This window comes from Panulirus ornatus, chromosome 1 (genome assembly GCF_036320965.1).
Source record: "Panulirus ornatus isolate Po-2019 chromosome 1, ASM3632096v1, whole genome shotgun sequence".
Taxonomy (NCBI): Eukaryota; Metazoa; Arthropoda; class Malacostraca; order Decapoda; family Palinuridae; genus Panulirus; species Panulirus ornatus.
The window spans coordinates 74,596,978-74,616,260 of NC_092224.1; the positions used below are offsets into that span (position 1 = coordinate 74,596,978).

The 19,283-nt window shown below is 43.1% G+C and overlaps 1 protein-coding gene across 2 annotated transcripts in view; it reads left to right on the plus strand.

Annotated features, from left to right (window-relative positions):
* The window catches only part of LOC139749635 (somatostatin receptor type 5-like), a 281,438-nt gene that overhangs the window by 45,100 nt on the left and 217,055 nt on the right, over window positions 1-19,283 (plus strand). Inside the window, exon 2 of one of the 2 annotated variants that reach the window (XM_071663797.1) lies at window positions 15,240-15,325. The exons of the other annotated variant lie outside the window; for it this stretch is intronic. The gene's annotated coding sequence lies outside the window, so the exon portion shown is untranslated. The remainder of the gene's footprint in view (window positions 1-15,239; window positions 15,326-19,283) is intronic. 2 annotated transcript variants of the gene reach the window in all.

The window sequence follows — 19,283 nt, forward strand, 5'->3', positions numbered from 1 at the left end:
CATTGAAAATCATATAATCCTAGTGATCCTTGTATCAATAGAGTGGAATTATTATACATCACACTATCTTCTTCTTCTTCTTCTTCTTCTTCTTCTTCTTCTTCTTCTTCTTCTTCTTCTTCTTCTTCTTCTTCTTCTTCTTCTTCTTCTTCTTCTTCTTCTTCTTCTTCTTCTTCTTCTTCTTCTTCTTCTTCTTCTTCTTCTTCTTCTTCTTCTTCTTCTTCTTCTTCTTCTTCTTCTTCTTCTTCTTCTTCTTCTTCTTCTTCTTCTTCTTCTTCTTCTTCTTCTTCTTCTTCTTCTTCTTCTTCTTCTTCTTCTTCTTCTTCTTCTTCTTCTTCTTCTTCTTCTTCTTCTTCTTCTTCTTCTTCTTCTTCTTCTTCTTCTTCTTCTTCTTCTTCTTCTTCTTCTTCTTCTTCTTCTTCTTCTTCTTCTTCTTCTTCTTCTTCTTCTTCTTCTTCTTCTTCTTCTTCTTCTTCTTCTTCTTCTTCTTCTTCTTCTTCTTCTTCTTCTTCTTCTTCTTCTTCTTCTTCTTCTTCTTCTTCTTCTTCTTCTTCTTCTTCTTCTTCTTCTTCTTCTTCTTCTTCTTCTTCTTCTTCTTCTTCTTCTTCTTCTTCTTCTTCTTCTTCTTCTTCTTCTTCTTCTTCTTCTTCTTCTTCTTCTTCTTCTTCTTCTTCTTCTTCTTCTTCTTCTTCTTCTTCTTCTTCTTCTTCTTCTTCTTCTTCTTCTTCTTCTTCTTCTTCTTCTTCTTCTTCTTCTTCTTCTTCTTCTTCTTCTTCTTCTTCTTCTTCTTCTTCTTCTTCTTCTTCTTCTTCTTCTTCTTCTTCTTCTTCTTCTTCTTCTTCTTCTTCTTCTTCTTCTTCTTCTTCTTCTTCTTCTTCTTCTTCTTCTTCTTCTTCTTCTTCTTCTTCTTCTTCTTCTTCTTCTTCTTCTTCTTCTTCTTCTTCTTCTTCTTCTTCTTCTTCTTCTTCTTCTTCTTCTTCTTCTTCTTCTTCTTCTTCTTCTTCTTCTTCTTCTTCTTCTTCTTCTTCTTCTTCTTCTTCTTCTTCTTCTTCTTCTTCTTCTTCTTCTTCTTCTTCTTCTTCTTCTTCTTCTTCTTCTTCTTCTTCTTCTTCTTCTTCTTCTTCTTCTTCTTCTTCTTCTTCTTCTTCTTCTTCTTCTTCTTCTTCTTCTTCTTCTTCTTCTTCTTCTTCTTCTTCTTCTTCTTCTTCTTCTTCTTCTTCTTCTTCTTCTTCTTCTTCTTCTTCTTCTTCTTCTTCTTCTTCTTCTTCTTCTTCTTCTTCTTCTTCTTCTTCTTCTTCTTCTTCTTCTTCTTCTTCTTCTTCTTCTTCTTCTTCTTCTTCTTCTTCTTCTTCTTCTTCTTCTTCTTCTTCTTCTTCTTCTTCTTCTTCTTCTTCTTCTTCTTCTTCTTCTTCTTCTTCTTCTTCTTCTTCTTCTTCTTCTTCTTCTTCTTCTTCTTCTTCTTCTTCTTCTTCTTCTTCTTCTTCTTCTTCTTCTTCTTCTTCTTCTTCTTCTTCTTCTTCTTCTTCTTCTTCTTCTTCTTCTTCTTCTTCTTCTTCTTCTTCTTCTTCTTCTTCTTCTTCTTCTTCTTCTTCTTCTTCTTCTTCTTCTTCTTCTTCTTCTTCTTCTTCTTCTTCTTCTTCTTCTTCTTCTTCTTCTTCTTCTTCTTCTTCTTCTTCTTCTTCTTCTTCTTCTTCTTCTTCTTCTTCTTCTTCTTCTTCTTCTTCTTCTTCTTCTTCTTCTTCTTCTTCTTCTTCTTCTTCTTCTTCTTCTTCTTCTTCTTCTTCTTCTTCTTCTTCTTCTTCTTCTTCTTCTTCTTCTTCTTCTTCTTCTTCTTCTTCTTCTTCTTCTTCTTCTTCTTCTTCTTCTTCTTCTTCTTCTTCTTCTTCTTCTTCTTCTTCTTCTTCTTCTTCTTCTTCTTCTTCTTCTTCTTCTTCTTCTTCTTCTTCTTCTTCTTCTTCTTCTTCTTCTTCTTCTTCTTCTTCTTCTTCTTCTTCTTCTTCTTCTTCTTCTTCTTCTTCTTCTTCTTCTTCTTCTTCTTCTTCTTCTTCTTCTTCTTCTTCTTCTTCTTCTTCTTCTTCTTCTTCTTCTTCTTCTTCTTCTTCTTCTTCTTCTTCTTCTTCTTCTTCTTCTTCTTCTTCTTCTTCTTCTTCTTCTTCTTCTTCTTCTTCTTCTTCTTCTTCTTCTTCTTCTTCTTCTTCTTCTTCTTCTTCTTCTTCTTCTTCTTCTTCTTCTTCTTCTTCTTCTTCTTCTTCTTCTTCTTCTTCTTCTTCTTCTTCTTCTTCTTCTTCTTCTTCTTCTTCTTCTTCTTCTTCTTCTTCTTCTTCTTCTTCTTCTTCTTCTTCTTCTTCTTCTTCTTCTTCTTCTTCTTCTTCTTCTTCTTCTTCTTCTTCTTCTTCTTCTTCTTCTTCTTCTTCTTCTTCTTCTTCTTCTTCTTCTTCTTCTTCTTCTTCTTCTTCTTCTTCTTCTTCTTCTTCTTCTTCTTCTTCTTCTTCTTCTTCTTCTTCTTCTTCTTCTTCTTCTTCTTCTTCTTCTTCTTCTTCTTCTTCTTCTTCTTCTTCTTCTTCTTCTTCTTCTTCTTCTTCTTCTTCTTCTTCTTCTTCTTCTTCTTCTTCTTCTTCTTCTTCTTCTTCTTCTTCTTCTTCTTCTTCTTCTTCTTCTTCTTCTTCTTCTTCTTCTTCTTCTTCTTCTTCTTCTTCTTCTTCTTCTTCTTCTTCTTCTTCTTCTTCTTCTTCTTCTTCTTCTTCTTCTTCTTCTTCTTCTTCTTCTTCTTCTTCTTCTTCTTCTTCTTCTTCTTCTTCTTCTTCTTCTTCTTCTTCTTCTTCTTCTTCTTCTTCTTCTTCTTCTTCTTCTTCTTCTTCTTCTTCTTCTTCTTCTTCTTCTTCTTCTTCTTTTCTTTCTCGTTTGTTTTCATTTCTGAAAAAAAAATTGGGATTCCCACCGGCATATTCCTGTCACGTCTCACATGATTGATGGAAAAGAACAGAGGTGTAATGGTATCTGTTTTTCATCTGAAACCATATGTGCTCTCAACTCTCTCTCTCTCTTCTCTCTCTCTCTCCTCTCTCTCATCTCTCTCTCTCTCTCTCTCTCTCTCTCTCTCTCATATATATATATATATATATATATATATATATATATATATATATATATATATATCGATGGACAGACAAATGTATATAAACCACTATTCGGCTTCGAACCCTGGGCAAGGCGTCATCCGGCTAATTACACCTGCACTCCACTACTCTACTCTGCACTACTCTGCACTACACTACACTACACTTTACTACATTGCAGTACACTACGCTGCTCTACACTACACTACAATTCACTACTCTGTACTACACTACTCTATACTACATTACTCTGTACTACATTACACTGCATTGCACTATACGACAGTGCACTAGGTCACATTGCACTGTGCTGTATGAACTGCACTACGCTGTACTACACTCTGATACATTACACTGCTATGCTCCTTCAGGAGGGTGAAGGAAGTGTTGTGAAGGATCAGGAGGGTGAAGGAAGTGTTGTGAAGGATCAGGAGGGTGAAGGAAGTGTTGTGAAGGATCAGGAGGGTGAAGGAAGTGTTGTGAAGGATCAGGAGGGTGAAGGAAGTGTTGTGAAGGATCAGGAGGGTGAAGGAAGTGTTGTGAAGGATCAGGAGGGTGAAGGAAGTGTTGTGAAGGATCAGGAGGGTGAAGGAAGTGTTGTGAAGGATCAGGAGGGTGAAGGAAGTGTTGTGAAGGATCAGGAGGGTGAAGGAAGTGTTGTGGAGGATCAGGAGGGTGAAGGAAGTGTTGTGGAGGATCAGTAGGGTGAAGGAAGTGCTATGGATGATCAGGAGGGTGAAGGAAGGTTTCATTCAGAGTGAGGGAGGGACGAATGGATTCCTGAACGGAGAACAACATGAACATTAGAGGTGATGACGCACGACCAAAAACAGCTAATTCGATCAACTCGTGGAAGCTGTCTGTGGAAAATGGAAACTGACGGACGTGATTGTGAGGAAGAAAAACTACTGGTCTTGGGTATGTTGTGTGAGGAAGTGAGGCAGCGGAGGGAGTGAGTGAAAGAAGGATGGAGAGTGACACGTCTAAGAGTGGGAGGAAGAGTTAGCAAGCTGGAGGAGAGGAATGAAAGGTCATTTATACAGATAAACCTGAGAGTAGCCCTCGAGAGGAAACATTAATGGCCAGATAGACTTTCCTTCTGAAATGCTCACCGTTAACTCTCCACACTTCCTCTACTCTCGAGTGATCAACACCAACAAAACCTTTTATTGTTTATGATCAACATCTTTGTTGTTCACTCTTATTTTTTCTCACACTAGTCTGCAGTTTCCTGCGTTTATGAATTAGCGCCGGGAATAGACGAAGAAATGGACTCATTTGCCCACATCCTCAGCCATAGAGAGATTCCCCTGACCGCATTATGTGCCGTGGCTCAGTCTACTGACAGCACGTCGCCTCCTGTATACCGCATCGCTTCACTGGTTCTGTCTATTGACAGCACGTCGCCTCCTGTATACCACATCGCTTCACTGGTTCTGTCTACTGACAGCACGTCGCCTCCTGTATACCGCATCGCTTCACTTCGCTTCATGTTGGGAACGTCTCACACCTTCCTTCGTGTTCAGACTTAAACACTTGGGGCCTCAGTCACTCCATCGTACCACCTCCTCCTTGGCTGCCCCGTTTGCCCTATATCCTCCTCTACCGGCATGTATAATGTATACGGTCTCACTCATCCTCCCCATACCATTTCAGCATACCCTCTCCAGCTCGCTCATACCTGCCCCTCATATACTACCACACATCTCTCGTACCCCCATCATGACTCGTTCAACCCTCCTCACACCTCATACTTTCCTCAGACATTACATTACCTCCCCATCCACCCTCTGTTGTTATTGTTTAATATTGATGTGATGATTATTAATAGTATTAATAGTATCTATTCCACACATCATCTCGAAATCTCTTGTCTTCATTTTTCCCTCCATGTTTCCTGTTCCTTGATTCCTTCTTCTTCACCTCCCTTTCCTAATATGATCTCCCTTTCCCCCCTCCTTTATATCATTCTCCCTTAATGTTGTTGTCCCCTTTACTCTCCCTTACTGTTATCTTTCCCCTTGCTCTCCCTTAGGAATGTGGTTCCCTTACTATCCTTCACTGTTATAGTTCCATTTTCTTTCCCTCACTATCGTCCACCCCCCCCCCCCCCCCCCCACAATCACTCTCCCTCACTGTCTTCTTCCCCTCTCTCACCTTCACTGATATCATCCCTGTTACTCTCCCTCACTCTCCCTCACTGTTATCTTATCCCTCCCTGTTATCATCCTCCTCCTCCTCCTCCCCAGCCAGCAGCACATAATCCCTACATAAAACACCTCACACTGCCTCATATTTGTTCCCTTCGCCTCACTCCTCACCCGCAGTGGCGGTGCCTCTCTCCTGACACCTCATGATTCCACCCGTGTCTCCACACACTCCCCCTGTGGCACGGTGGGTCTTGTGATTGTGTCATGTATCACCATCATACGTATCCCAGGGGCATCACCGTATATATATATATATATATATATATATATATATATATATATATATATATATATATATATTAGGATTTTAACATAAACTTCGAGTGATAAAGATTCTTGGATGTATTTCTTGGTGTCTGAAAATTCGTTTGAGTCACGGTGGATATTGGCAAGAGGTGGTTGTCGTGTGTTGTGTTCCCTAGTGTTTATTGCCAGGATCTGCATAATGTTTTACCAGCCCTCTGCGTCAGGAGGGTACTACCAATCACAACAGCTGTGGACCTAAAGCTCATAAGTAATATATTATATTTATGTGTGGTTGTTTATGGCAATGATTAATTTCTATCAGCGTACAGTGTTAGGCAAATTTCGTTCCCGCGCCCACCCCACCCCCATATATTTTCATAGGCGATACATGGCGAAGGTTTATTGTGGGTACAAGCGATAGGACGCCAGCAGGGTGAACTTCTCGTAATCTGGTCAGTCACTGAGACACCTAGTGTTCCTGACGGTGTGAGCACCAGTAAGCCGCCTCACTGTGCCTCAGCCGCCTCACTGTGCCTCAGCCGCCACACTGTGCCTCAGCCGCCTCACTGTGCCTCAGCCGCCTCACTGTGCCTCAGCCGCCTCACTGTGCCTCAGGAAGGATGTTCTCTCTCTACTCTACCTGGCTGCCACTTCGTGTAGGAGATATTGCATCTGGGCGCTGTACTTCTTCCACATGTGCTTCAGGCTGGCTGGCTCTCACCTTTCTAAGGAAGAGAAAGCCTGAATTCTCGCCTGGAAACTAAGATAATGTAGGCACACGTGAGGTCTCTAGGCGCACTTGGCGCTCTGAACACACGATCAGGCGGTTATCTCCTGCAGCACCTCATCAGTGTCTTGCTTCAGTCAGGTTATCAAGACCATGTGGACCTAGAACATGGACCTACAGTACTTTAGGAACCTTGCCAATTCCCTGCCCAGACGTCTGCAGATGGTAATCAAGGCCAAAGGAAAGATGACGAAGTAATAAGATGTAAATGTGACGTCGTCTTGCAAAATATATGGAGGAGACGGGTAAGATGTGTTTTTTCATGACATTGTATCTAACATTTACCCATCGATGTCTCTCTCTCAGTGTTCTGGATATGTTATTAGCCTGAGAAAGTGTTCATGATAGGAAAGGTAATCTATTTGTACTTTTACGTATACATGCAGATATGTATGTTTACTATGCACTGGAGACATAGTAACGTCTTCATATCAAGATGTAGTTATGGCGAGGGACCCCCCAACATTCATAACTATGAACACTGCACTAACTTCATTGACGTCACCTTCTCATCAAACAAATTCTATCTATTATCTAGTCACAAAAGACAGAGCCGCAGGTGCCTATATATCCTTTTCAGCCCTTGTTATGAAGAGCATAAGGATCAGTATTATGTAAGGTCAACAGTAGGGAGGACTGTAGCGGAGTGCATTAGGTAGCGTCATGACACATCAGATTTGATTTCAAATCTGACTTAAATATTGTCATAACTAAACCCAGTCGGTAGGTTTATACTTGTGAGCTTCAATACATATTTCCGCACTAGAAATGGGAGGATCTCTAGGATTCGCAGCTGTCTTTTGGTTCATTAAGTCTTTCAGAAGGATGGCACGACCCTTGAGTTTACCGTTACTCACAGCCAGAACATCTAGGTTCCTTCCGGCCAAACATGCTACCATCTGCCCCTTCTTCTGATCCTGGTTACATCCGTGTGCATTCAGACGCCCCAACCTGAGCCTTCGAGGACTTGCTTGGCTTACTTTTCTGGGTTTATGTCTTTTAAGAAAGTGACAATACAAGAGAAGGGTCTCCAACCCTTCCGGTCCCGCTATTATCAGCCACATCTTACGACGCGTAGATACGTGGGTAGTTTACACACTCTCGTGTCCCCAGGGATAAAGGATTATGTGATTTTAGAACTTAGGATCGTGTGCGTTACGTGTTGTCAGGTGTTAAACGAAAGGTAGCGAGTAGGTTTGTTACTGGAATGAGTTCCAGGTAATCCCATGTATAGGATGACAGAGGAAGACAGACAGCGACCTAGGCCAGGGAAGGGAAATTGACAGCCACTGCGGTGTTGGCTCATTGCACAGCTGTCACTACTCCTCCTGACACCCAGGAGATGGTACCTCCCTGGACGTGCCTGCATAGTATATATATATATATATATATATATATATATATATATATATTATATATAATGATGTGTCATGAGAGTGGTGCGTGATAGCACTTCCTGGTGGGCCTCAACACAATGTCTCGTCTGGCCAACACCAGCACCAGTGCCAACAATAGCGTGTCATCATCCTCGCCATCAGCAATTTCTTCTCAGTTTATTTCCTCTTGTCTCCCGTCGTCAGCTGGTCCTCACCTTCCACGCCTCGGCTCCTCCTCCTCCTCCTCCTCCTCTCCTTCCTCCCAACACTTTGCACAGTTCGACGCTTCTTTCATCATTTATTGTTTGTTATCTGTGGCCTTCACTCTCTTTTCGTTTTCTTATCTTTCACAGTTATCACATGTTTTGTCTCGCCTACTATGGTCTTCATATTAATGTGTTTTTCTCTTCTTTATCTTTTCCTTGAGTTTTACTTCAGCAGCTTCCTGTGATCTCTCCCATTTTCTTCGTATCACACGTCTTCCTTATCCTGAATATGTTTGTTTTCTTCAGTAACATCTTGCTCTGCTGCTGTCGTCCCACACCCTTTTGTTTTTTTTAATCCTTCTTATCTCTTAAAGATAAGATGGCCTCAGTTCTCACCCAGTGTCCAGTATCTTTCCTTCCTCTTACTCTTTCGTAAGTGTAAGCTTCTCATATCCTTGTTCTCACCCTCTCTACTTCTTGCGCCACTTCTTAGTCTTAACGTGTTGGTGTCTCCATTACTCACAGTCTTCTTATCTTTTATCTGTAGCTTAAGCTTCGTCTCTTTCTCTTCCATTATCCTTTAATCCTGTTCTCGTTGCTCATCTTTCTTATCTTCCTCCTCTTTCGCTTCCTCTCCTTCACGTTCCTTCTACCTCCGCATATTCCTATGTCTCATTCTTTTTCATATTTCCTTCTTTGTTACTCCTCCTCCTTTTTCCTTTCCTCCTCCTCCTCCTCCTCTTCTTCCTCTTTTTCGTCCACAAAGCCACCGTGTCGCCAGTAAGCCTCAGGGTCAACGCTAAGCTGCACTAAGTCTAACGTGTCCAGGAGACCTGACTGCCTGGCGTCTGCCGCTGCTGGTGCCACTCCCACTGACAAAGCTTGACGCAGGAAAATCGAAATTAAAACAAAAAACAAAAAAGTAAAGCCGGGTAAAACATTCTTGTAGAAGCTTGGAATGATAATTTTAAAGTAAGAAAAAAAAAAACCAATAAGATGGAAAAAAATAATCCATTAGACTGTTGGAAAAAATAATAAAACAATCGTCGAATTATTATTTTTTTCTGAATCTGAAAAACAGATCTTGGACACTGTAAACCGACCGTCAGAAGTAAGATAAGAAGGCTATATGGAAAGCTGTGATAGAAATACCATGTTATGGAAAGCTGTTGTAGGAAACCAGCGATAGGGAAGCTCTGATATGAAAGCTGTAATTACCATATGGCTGTCTAGCTTGGCGCAAAATGTCTGTGGAAATGAAGAGTAAAACCAGTCAACATATACGAACACCCATCGAGAGAAAGGGGGTTCGGGAATGACTGGGGAAGGTCAGCTGAGTCTAGGAAGGTGGCTTAGAGCACAAGTCCAGAATATCAAAGACTTGTGCTAATAGGACCATCAAGTAGTCATTTCAGAAGGAGAAACTAGGAAAAATGTTGTCTGACGAGTTGTCACAACTGGCGCACCGTTGGCAGACTATTTGTGTGTGTGTGTGTGTGTGTGTGTGTGTGTTTGCGAATACCTTCTTTATTTCTTACTTGGTTTAAGGCTTACTTTTCCCAGTTTCCTATGTGTTCGAGGCTCCAGTCACATACAAAAGTCAACACTGAGTTCAGGCTTGAAATGGAAAATGGAAAAAGTCAAAGAGAAGGAGAAATTAGAAGTAGGAAATTATATTTAATTAGTTTTGGTTAAAATGCAAAAATCTGTCTTTTCAAAAGTGGCAAGACGTAATTGTCAGGGAAGACACGAAGGGTCGAATAAGTCCAAAGCTTTGCGGTGTAGGGAAGAAAACAGACATTGCAACGACTCACCCTGGAATAGCCAGCGACCACACAGTAATCATACGACGCAGTAGCTTGCCGGATATTACATAGTCAGGCTAATGGTGGTGTACGCTATTTGCCAGCTCTCGGGAGCGGAAACCAAAGTGATAGTATTGGTAAAGTGAACCCAAACTGGAATGTACGGCAAATGGGTTAAGTTTTCAGGTCACTCTGGAAGATTTCATAAGTTAGATTGTTTTAGATTCGACTTTGCCTCGAACGTATGTAGAGCAAGACCTTCCCCAGATGTGAGAGCAGGACTCCATGCAAGGAGGGATCAGAACTTGTGTTAGCTATTTCTGTAAGGTGGGATTTCCCAGTTAGGTTAGGTTAGGTGTCATATTGATACCACGTATTTTTCTTGTGCTGAGTGGTGGCATTCCAGATCCATCAGAAGGATGAGAAAGTTATGAAGGGACTTAGAAAGGGAGTTGAGGGTAAATTGAGTTTTAGAGGCATTAAACTTAACCGGGTTGCATTTCTTGTACAATCTTGTCCAAATCTTAAGTTTATAGAGGAAGTTGTGACAATACGAGATTAAGATCGCGTGAGAAAGATGGAGCACATTGGAGGTAGAGGAAGAATGCACTGTTGACGTGTTAGCGTGAAAGTGCATCTGGTTATCTGTTCAAGAGAGGAAATCGTTGATAAAAAGGAGGAAGCTTGTAGGAGACAAGACTGAACCCTGAGTGACGTCAATGCTGATGAGAAAAGAAGGTTAGGTTGATCTTCCAGCAATTATGGAGATAATCTGCCGATGAGGAAGAGATATGAGGAACAGAGTGAGTGAGAAAAGACGGAAAAGGAGGAGCTTGGAGATGAGACTCTGTTGCCATGTCCGATCATGAGCTTTGATACATCAAGGGTTACAACATAGAACTCTCCAGGGTCTTCCAGAGATGATGGTCAGACAAGATGGTAACTGGATGTCACCGGTGGGAGGGAGAGAAAGAGAGTTACCCCAGGCCGTTTGCTGATGACTAGATATACAGCGATGACACTAGGAATGGAAGATTAAGGTTTAAAAAGGGGTTGTTAACACTAACGAGAACAACCCGCATTAGGAAAATTACCGTCGGAACGAAAGAAATTCAAACTGCGCGTCGAGAAAAGGAATCAGGCTGTTACAAAAGAAAAAAGAAATACTAAAAACTTGCTTTTAAGTTGGAAAGTAGTCGAGGAAACGAGACGACAAACACTTTAAAAGAACTATCAAAAGTGTAAGTGTGTCTCGCCATCCAGCGCCCTTGCTGTGTAGCTTGAAAAAAAAAAAAAGAAAATGAGAACTGTGGAACAAATTCAATAAGCTGGCTGAAGTGCTCGAGAATTGCTTTCTTACTTCTCGAACAAGTTCTCATTTTACATCTCCTGTCGGTGAGATTCGGCCTGGATGTGTTTCTTACCTTTTAACTTTTGCCGTATTTGTGGGACAGAACACGGGAGGGGGTTAACTTGCTGCACATCTCCCACCACACCAGATAATCGCTACTCTTATGTTCACAATTAAAGTTTTATTTATCTTTGTGTGTGTGTGTGTGTGTGTGTGTGTGTGTGTGTGTGTGATTACTGTTTGTGATGACTATAATGTATGTTACGGAGGGAGAGTTTCACGCTCGTGTTGTCCCATATCGTCACCTTGGTTACAGTACCATGTTTTATTTCTATATAACGTATACACACACACACACACACACACACACAACCTACGGTAGGTAGGTGTGTGTGTGTGTCTGTAAGTGTGTGAGTTTGTTCGTTCGTTTGTGTACATGTGTTTAATTACTTATCTATAGTTACCACTTTGTATATTACGGAGACGAACTTCTAAGCTCGTACTTTCTCTCTCTCTCTCTCTCTCTCTCTCTCTCTCTCTCTCTCTCTCTCTCTCTCTCTCTCTCTCTCTCTCCATCTCTCATCTCTTGCATTATCTACACCATCATACGGCACTTTTCATAGTTTTTTCTTTCCTTGCATCTTTCGAAGAACTGTCACTATCTACGTCATCAGACTGGTTTAAAGATTCAAAGGTTTTGATCATATCATCCTTTACTCTTCTCTCTTCTATGTTAGACAAGTTTGAGTCTGCCAGCCTTTTCTTACAGATCAGTTGTCTTAATTTTGGTACCATATTTGTTGTCCTCCTCGAGACCTTTTCTGTTAGTTCTATGTGTTTTTTTTTATCTGTAGTGACCAAACATGAGAATCATATTCAAGCTTTAGTTTCATGTCGAATGTGAACAGCTTCCTGAATATTTCGTTATCCAAGAACTTGAATGCAATGCTGATATTTGCCAGCTGACAGACATTCTCTTTGTACTTCTCTACGGTTGTTATTCTAGCAACAGGTTAGCAACGAAGTCTACCCCCAAGCCTCTCACACACACACAGTCTTCTTTCGCTGTGTCTCACCCTCGTAACCCTACATTTACCTGGGATGAATTTCATCAGCTGTGTATCAGACCAACTTTGGAGGCTGTCTCGTTCCCCTTGTAAGCTGATGCAGTCTCCTCTCCTTTATCTTCCCTCGTCATCCTGACGTCAGGTTAGGAGTTCATTACCTTCTGGTAAGTCGTCCACATAGAGCATCAAGAAGAGTAATGGTCTCAGAACAGAGCCCAGTGGTACGCCGCTGGCGACCCTAACCCATTTCGAGAAGGTTCCTCCAACATGCGTTCTTTTGTTCAGTTCTGCTAAGATTATCTTCCATCCATCCAGGGATATCCAGCTTCGTTATCTGTCTCTTGTATGTGTTGCTCTGTAAATTGATTTCTGGCAGCCCACATTCAGACACACTACCGAGCCTTCTCATGTGTCTACAACGGAGTTCACTTGTTCTTAGAAATCTAAGGAGTTAGTTACCCTCGATCTCATTTCTCTGAAGCTGTTATACCTCACGTAGGTCGTGACTTCCCTGTAAGAAGCCATCCATGTGTTGTCTGATTATCATCTTTACCACACACAACTGGTAGAGTACACCAGTCTGAGGTTAACCCGGCTTCCTTACGTATGTAATTACCTTCTCTGTATCGTACGAGGAGGGAATTCTGTAGTTGATGGACCCCTCTTGAACTTTCTCAGCTATCATACCACTTGTTAGACATTGTGTGTGTGTGTGTGTGTGTGTGTGTGTGTTTGTCCACCTGCCAGTGGTAAAAACCACAAGAGAGGTCACCTTCGACACCACTTCATCATGGTGTGCGGATGGAAAGGAGTATATAAAGTTGTTGAGGACGTTTCATTCCCAGAGGAACCCACCTTACCATCCTCCCGCGTGGAGTGGAGGAGCCTCGTGACTGCAGGAGTCGCATCAGAGGGCGTCCTACGGTGTCCTGGGCTTACAAAATAAGCAAAACATTGTGAAGGATTGGACCAGCGCTGCCATGAACATCGTATTCATTGCATTCTTATCAATACAGGATTCGTTCCGTCTCATCCTCCGTGAGCTACAAGTGTTGTACAAGGCCTATTACAACCCTGCATACATAGTATGTTTACGTAAACGTTATCTACAATGAAAGAGTAAAAGGCAGTGATGCAGAGCACGACAAATGCCTGCTCAGCGGCTCACATCCTTTAGTTTAAACCTGGTTGTTAAATTGGTTACCTGGGCCAACCTGGGATTTATATATCCCGATAAGTTTTAGGGTTATGAGAGAGGACAACCCCAGTATGAAACTCGATGTCCTTGACACAAAGGCAGTAATCACACACACACACACACACACACACACACACACACACACACACAACATAACATATGCATGTAAACACACGCTCGCTGGCGGTTTGGAAATTCCAGTCACTTAAGTAGACAGCGGATGGATGTGCTGGTATGAATATTTACCTGTGGTATGTGTGGTGTGGCCAGGTGTTCCTGTGGCAGAAGACCAGCAAGAAATTGTTGGTGGGTTGTTGGTCCGGGTTCTCGGTTAGAAGCTTTCTCTGTGATTGCCACACTGGGTCTACCTTCCAGGGTTGTGATGTCTTTGGTTGTGAGGCCCACCTCGGCTTGACCTGGTTGGGTTGTGTGTGTTTTCTTCTCTGCTGAGTGTTGTGTCTGTTGTCTTTGGTGTCTGTGTTTTCTTCTGTTGCGACTGTGTTCCTCTCTGTTGTCACTCTGTTGCTGTCTGTTGTGAGTGTGTTCTTGTCTGTTTTGAGTGTATCTTTGTATGTTCTGTCTGTGTTAATGTCTGTTGTGTTGTGGGTGTGTTCGTGTCTGTTCTCTGTGTTCGTATCTATTTTCTTTGTTCTTTTGTCTCTTGTGTCTTTGTTCTCTGTTTTGTCTGTGTTCTTTTCTGTTGTGTTTGTGCTTTTGTCTCGTGTGTGTTCCATATTGTCTGTATTTTTGTTTGTTGTATTTGTGTTTTTGTTTCTCGTGTCTTTGTTACAGTCTGTTAGGTCTGTTCTTGTCACTTCGGACTAGATTTCTAATCGTGTTCTCTGTTTTCATGTGTTCATTGTTAATGTCCCGATTTTTACTTCACTTTCTCCCTCAGTGTGATAATCTTGTCAGAAGCGACGGTGTTAACCGGTTGGTGCAAATAGTAAAAAAGGACCAGACGTTATTTTCACCGTAGGGGAGGAAAGGGTTCAGGTGCCTAACGGTAGTCTCGCAACAGTGTGCTGTGGGACAAGGTGGTTGTGTGGTAGTTTGGCCACAAAGGACAGCATGGTTTAGGAAGGCCAGCACTTCTTGTAAGTTGTTGAGGGCCATTGTGGTCTGTTAGAGACACCATCGCACACACACACACACACACACACCCGGCCCAGTGTGTTGAGAAGTATGTATGGGGAAGCTGGAAGAGGATGTGCTGAAATTCTCTGGACATAGGGTGAGAATGAGTGAGGAGAAGCTGACGGTGAGGATACATGTATATACCAAATGAGGAAGGGAGAAGAAGGGGGAAACCGAATTAGAGATGGAAGGATGGAATATATGATGGTTTGAATGATCGTGGCTTGAACAGGCAAGATGATGTAAGGCGTGCACAGGAGAAAGCGAATTTGAGCAGTGTGGTATACAGGGGGCGACGTGCTGGCAATAACATCATCATCACTTAGCACCATCACCAACAGGACGACTACAAACAATAGCATCAACACCAACAGTAGGACTACAAACAATAGCACCATCACCAACAGTAGGACTACAAACAATAGCACCATCACCAACAGTAGCAACCCCAACAGTAACACCAGCACCACCAACAGCAGTAGCTACACTTCCTCCCTCAACAGAAGTATCAATATTTTTCTTAGAAGAGAATACGGCAACGCAGCATCACCCATCTTGTTTAGGAACATGTTTGTTATTGAGGCCTTCCAGGGCACGACGTTACGACCCTTAGGGTCAGGTCAAGAGTCATGTCATCATGTCTGAGCGTCGTACCGTCGTGCTCAAGGGTCGTGCCCTGGCGACCTGACAGGTCACACTCATGAAGTACACTAACCATCGTTGTATCTCTCTCTCACCAGGTAAGACCCGTAGTGGTTCGTCCCAAGTGTTGGACGACAGGTCGTTGTGACGTTGGACGACCTGTCGCAGGGGAGGACGTAGCCAGGTAAGTCCAGCTGGTGGTGTAGTGGTTAGCGTTACTGACCATTATGCATGCACGGGCCGCCTGGGATCAAATCCGCCTACGTTCGAATCTTGGTCGCGACAGCCGGTCCACAGTCCACCCTGCTGTTCATCCACCTAGTGGCTGGTCGATAAATTGGGTCCCTGGCTTAGGTTAGAATTTGTGTCTGTGTGTCTACATACATCCTAGTGAAGACATAGTACATGTATACAAGATTAAGAGACTGGACAACATGATTTTAAAACTCTCTCCCCGTAACACACAAATAGTAATCACACACACACACACACACACACACACGCGCGCGCATTTGTGGTATAGTGGTTAGTGTCGCTGACCATGAATCACGCACGGGCTCGCCTGTGATCGAATCGTTGCCGTGGCATTTCGCCGATAGTCAACCCAGCTGCTCATTCTCCCCCCAGGGATGGTCATTCTCCCCCCAGGGATGGTCATTCTCTCCCCAGGGTTGGTATTCTCCCCCCAGGGTTGGTCGATAACTGGGTAACTGGCTTAGGCAGGATGTGTGTGTGTGTGTGTGTGTGTGTGTGTGTGTGTGTGTGTGTGTACGCGTAAAAGACATGGTACATATACAAGACTGAGAAATGGGGCATCACGAGTATGAATTTCTCTCTCTCTCTCTCTCTCTCTCTCTCTCTCTCTCTCTCTCTCTCTCTCTCTCTCTCTCTCTCTCTCTCTCTCTCTCTCTCCTCCTCCTCCTCCTCCTCCTCCTTCTTCTTCTTCTCCCCCTCCCCCTAATCACGGGCAGGAAGGCAAGGAACGAACATTGTGGGTAAAGCGGGGATAATCCAGAATTTTTCCACGTGTTCGCCAGAATTAAATTGTCGGTTAAAAAGCAGCTAATCAGGCTTAGGGGAGAGTTATAATGGATGATGCAAGGATATGCCAGGCCAGTGGAGGGTGCTGTGGCCCCAGAATACCGGAGGATCGTAACTCACACATGGCTCACGTCCTCATGAAATTTCTCCATATGTGCTGAAGATGTGTGCGGACACACTGGACACACTGCTTGAAATGTTGTTCTAGATGTCGCTGGAGATTGGTCAAGTGGCAGAGGAACACGACAGAGGGCAAACATCATGTCTTTCTATCAGAAAGAAAACCAAGAAGAGGTGCAGAACTACAGACAGGTCCCCGTGAGGAGTGTGGTCTGTAAGGCAGTGGAGATGGTAATCAGGAGGTAAATGGATGGCTTCTTGCACGGAAGAAACTACTTAAGTGAGAGACAACACGGTTTTAAGGAAAGGGAATCAAGCATAACGAACCTCTTGCATATCTACGAGAGAGTGAGCTCTGTTTTAGACTGAAGAGAAAGCTGGGTGGTTTGTCGGTATCTAGACTGCCAGAGAGCATTTGACACTTTGCCAGAGAAGAGCCTGATGAAGCAGCTGGATCTCCAGGCAAGAGTAAGGGAGAGATTACATCGATGGATAGAAAACAGTCTCAGTGGCAGAGAACAAAGGACGTGTATTGAGGGAACCCTAACGAAATGGGTTGAGGTCACCAGTGGCGTGCCACAAGGGTCGTGTCTTGGGACCAATTTTTTTTTCTGTATGGAAATGACTTCCCAGAAGAATTGGACTATTTCCTGTATATGTTTCCCGATGATCCGATGATCATAAGGAAAGTGGAAGCGAAAAGGATTGCATCAACATACATGGGGACCTCGACAAACTACAGAGTTGGTCTGATATGTGGTTGATAAAATTCAACCCGAGTAAATGTACAGTAATGAGGATGAGACAGAGATAAAATGCCCTGATGCTAATATTATATAAAACAGAAAATAAGTTGGAGAAATCTGTGTGCGAGTGAGATTTGGGAGTGCCTATATCATCATAACCTGTAGCCGGAGTCCCACATAAGAAGAGTAAAGGATTCAAACTGTCTGCAGGAAAATATCTGAATAACATTCACGTGTATAGATAGGGAAATAGAGTACGGTGTTCCCATCCTACATTAGACAGCAGCTAAACTGTGCATTGTAAGGTTGGTCTGCGCTCCTTAAAGAATCACAAAGACGTAATAGAGAAGGTCCAGAGGAGGGCAACGAAGACTGTACCAGAATTAAGAGAGTTACAGAAAAAGATTAAAGGCCTGTATTACCCACCATGGATAAGGGAGGAGTAAGAGGCGACCTGATTAAAGTCAAAGCTTTTCAACTTGTTTAACGATGCCACCATTGTACAGTTCTTCGAAAGTCGCTAGTACAAAACAGTCAGAGGCCATAACATGAAATCAAACAAGAAACTTATAAAAGATATAAAGAAGTACTTTTATAGTGTTAAGGTTGTCAGTGAATTGACTGACTTTAATAATATTATGAATGTGAACACTATAGAGACGTATGAAAAGTTGTTTGATAGGAAAAGTTCAAGAGATGGGGACCCACGAGTGTAAAACACCCTCCCCGTACAGTACCAGTTGGTAACTACTTACACACCAGTCTCAGGTGAACGATTCAAAGGGAAGGTGAAGGGAGGGAAAGGGTCAAAGGGCAGGTGAAGGGAAAGGGAGAGAGGTCAGACAGCGGAAGGAAAGATGAGGGTGTCAAGGGACAGATGAAAGGTCCTGAGGACAGCAAGTGAGAAGGATGAGGGTTACAGGTCAGGTGAGGGAGGTCATAGGTGAGGCAGGTGAGGGAAGTCATGGGTGAGGTGTGGGGAGGAGAGGGGAATCAAAGGGCAAGCGAGGGAAACTGAGATTGGATCTTGTAAGGAAGAGTTAAGTCAGATGTCAGACATATGAAGAGTATGAGTTCAAAGGTCAAGTTTTAGAAGGAAAGTAAGGTCAAATGTCAAATGTTAGGATGAGGTCAAAGGTCAGATGAGAGGGAGGAAAGGTGGGTTAAAGGTCTGGTTGGGAAGAAGGGGATGTCAGAGGTCAGTGCAGAGTAAAGAGATGCAGTGGTCAGGTCAGGTTGAGCTTAATGGCTCTTGATTCAAGTGATGGAAGGAGTGGGAGGTCAAAGGGTCTGGTAACGACAGGCAAAGACAGGGAGGGAGGGTGCGTGGGTCTGGAGGGAGACCAAAAGCAAATTAGAGATGAGGAAAATTCAATTAATGACCCATGAGCGAGGAGAAATATTTGGAAAGACAATACGTTGCTGGGGGAGGGGTGAGGGCAGAGTTGCTGGGGGAGGGGTGAGGGCAGAGTTGCTGGGGGAGGGATGAGGACGAAGGGGCTGGGGGAGGGGTGAGGGCAGAGGGGCCTGCTGTAGAGTGAGTTGATCAACAGAGGCCAGGGGGAGGGGCAAGACCCGGTAATTGGTAGTTAGGGAGGATAATAGGGCGAAGTAGGGCTTAGGAGACAAAGTAATTGGTAATTAGAAGCTGTTAGGGTGGAAGACGGTGTGTACTGGAGAGACACCCTCGGGTGTTGGGTGTAGCTAGAGCGGCCAGGGGGAGGATATCACAGGCAGGGAGACAGAGACGCTAAGGGCCAGACAGACAGACAGATAGACAGACAGACGGACAGACAGACTGGCACAGACATACATACTATCATACACACGCAACAACGGACAGGTATAGATTAAAGCCAAGAGAAAATGCTTCATTTGCGCTAAGCGCCTCACAGTGTCTCATACAATCCACATTGGGTGAAGGAATATGGAAATGAGACGACACTGAACAAAGGCAGAAGGGAATTTGTGGGGAAAATCCACATGACTAATGAGGACTGTAAATCTAATTAACATGCCTGAGGCGAAGCTAAATCATACCAATGAGGGTGACATTGTGCCAGTGTGAGGGAGGAAAAGGTGAGTATGAGGTTTGTTTTGAGGAATGAGTGAGAAACAGTGAGATGCGCTGGATGAGAGAAGCGCTGGAAGACTGGAACGTAGAAGAAAGACTCTTGACCAATGAGGAAATATATGAAAATGAACATGAGTCACATGAGGGAAATTAAAGATTGC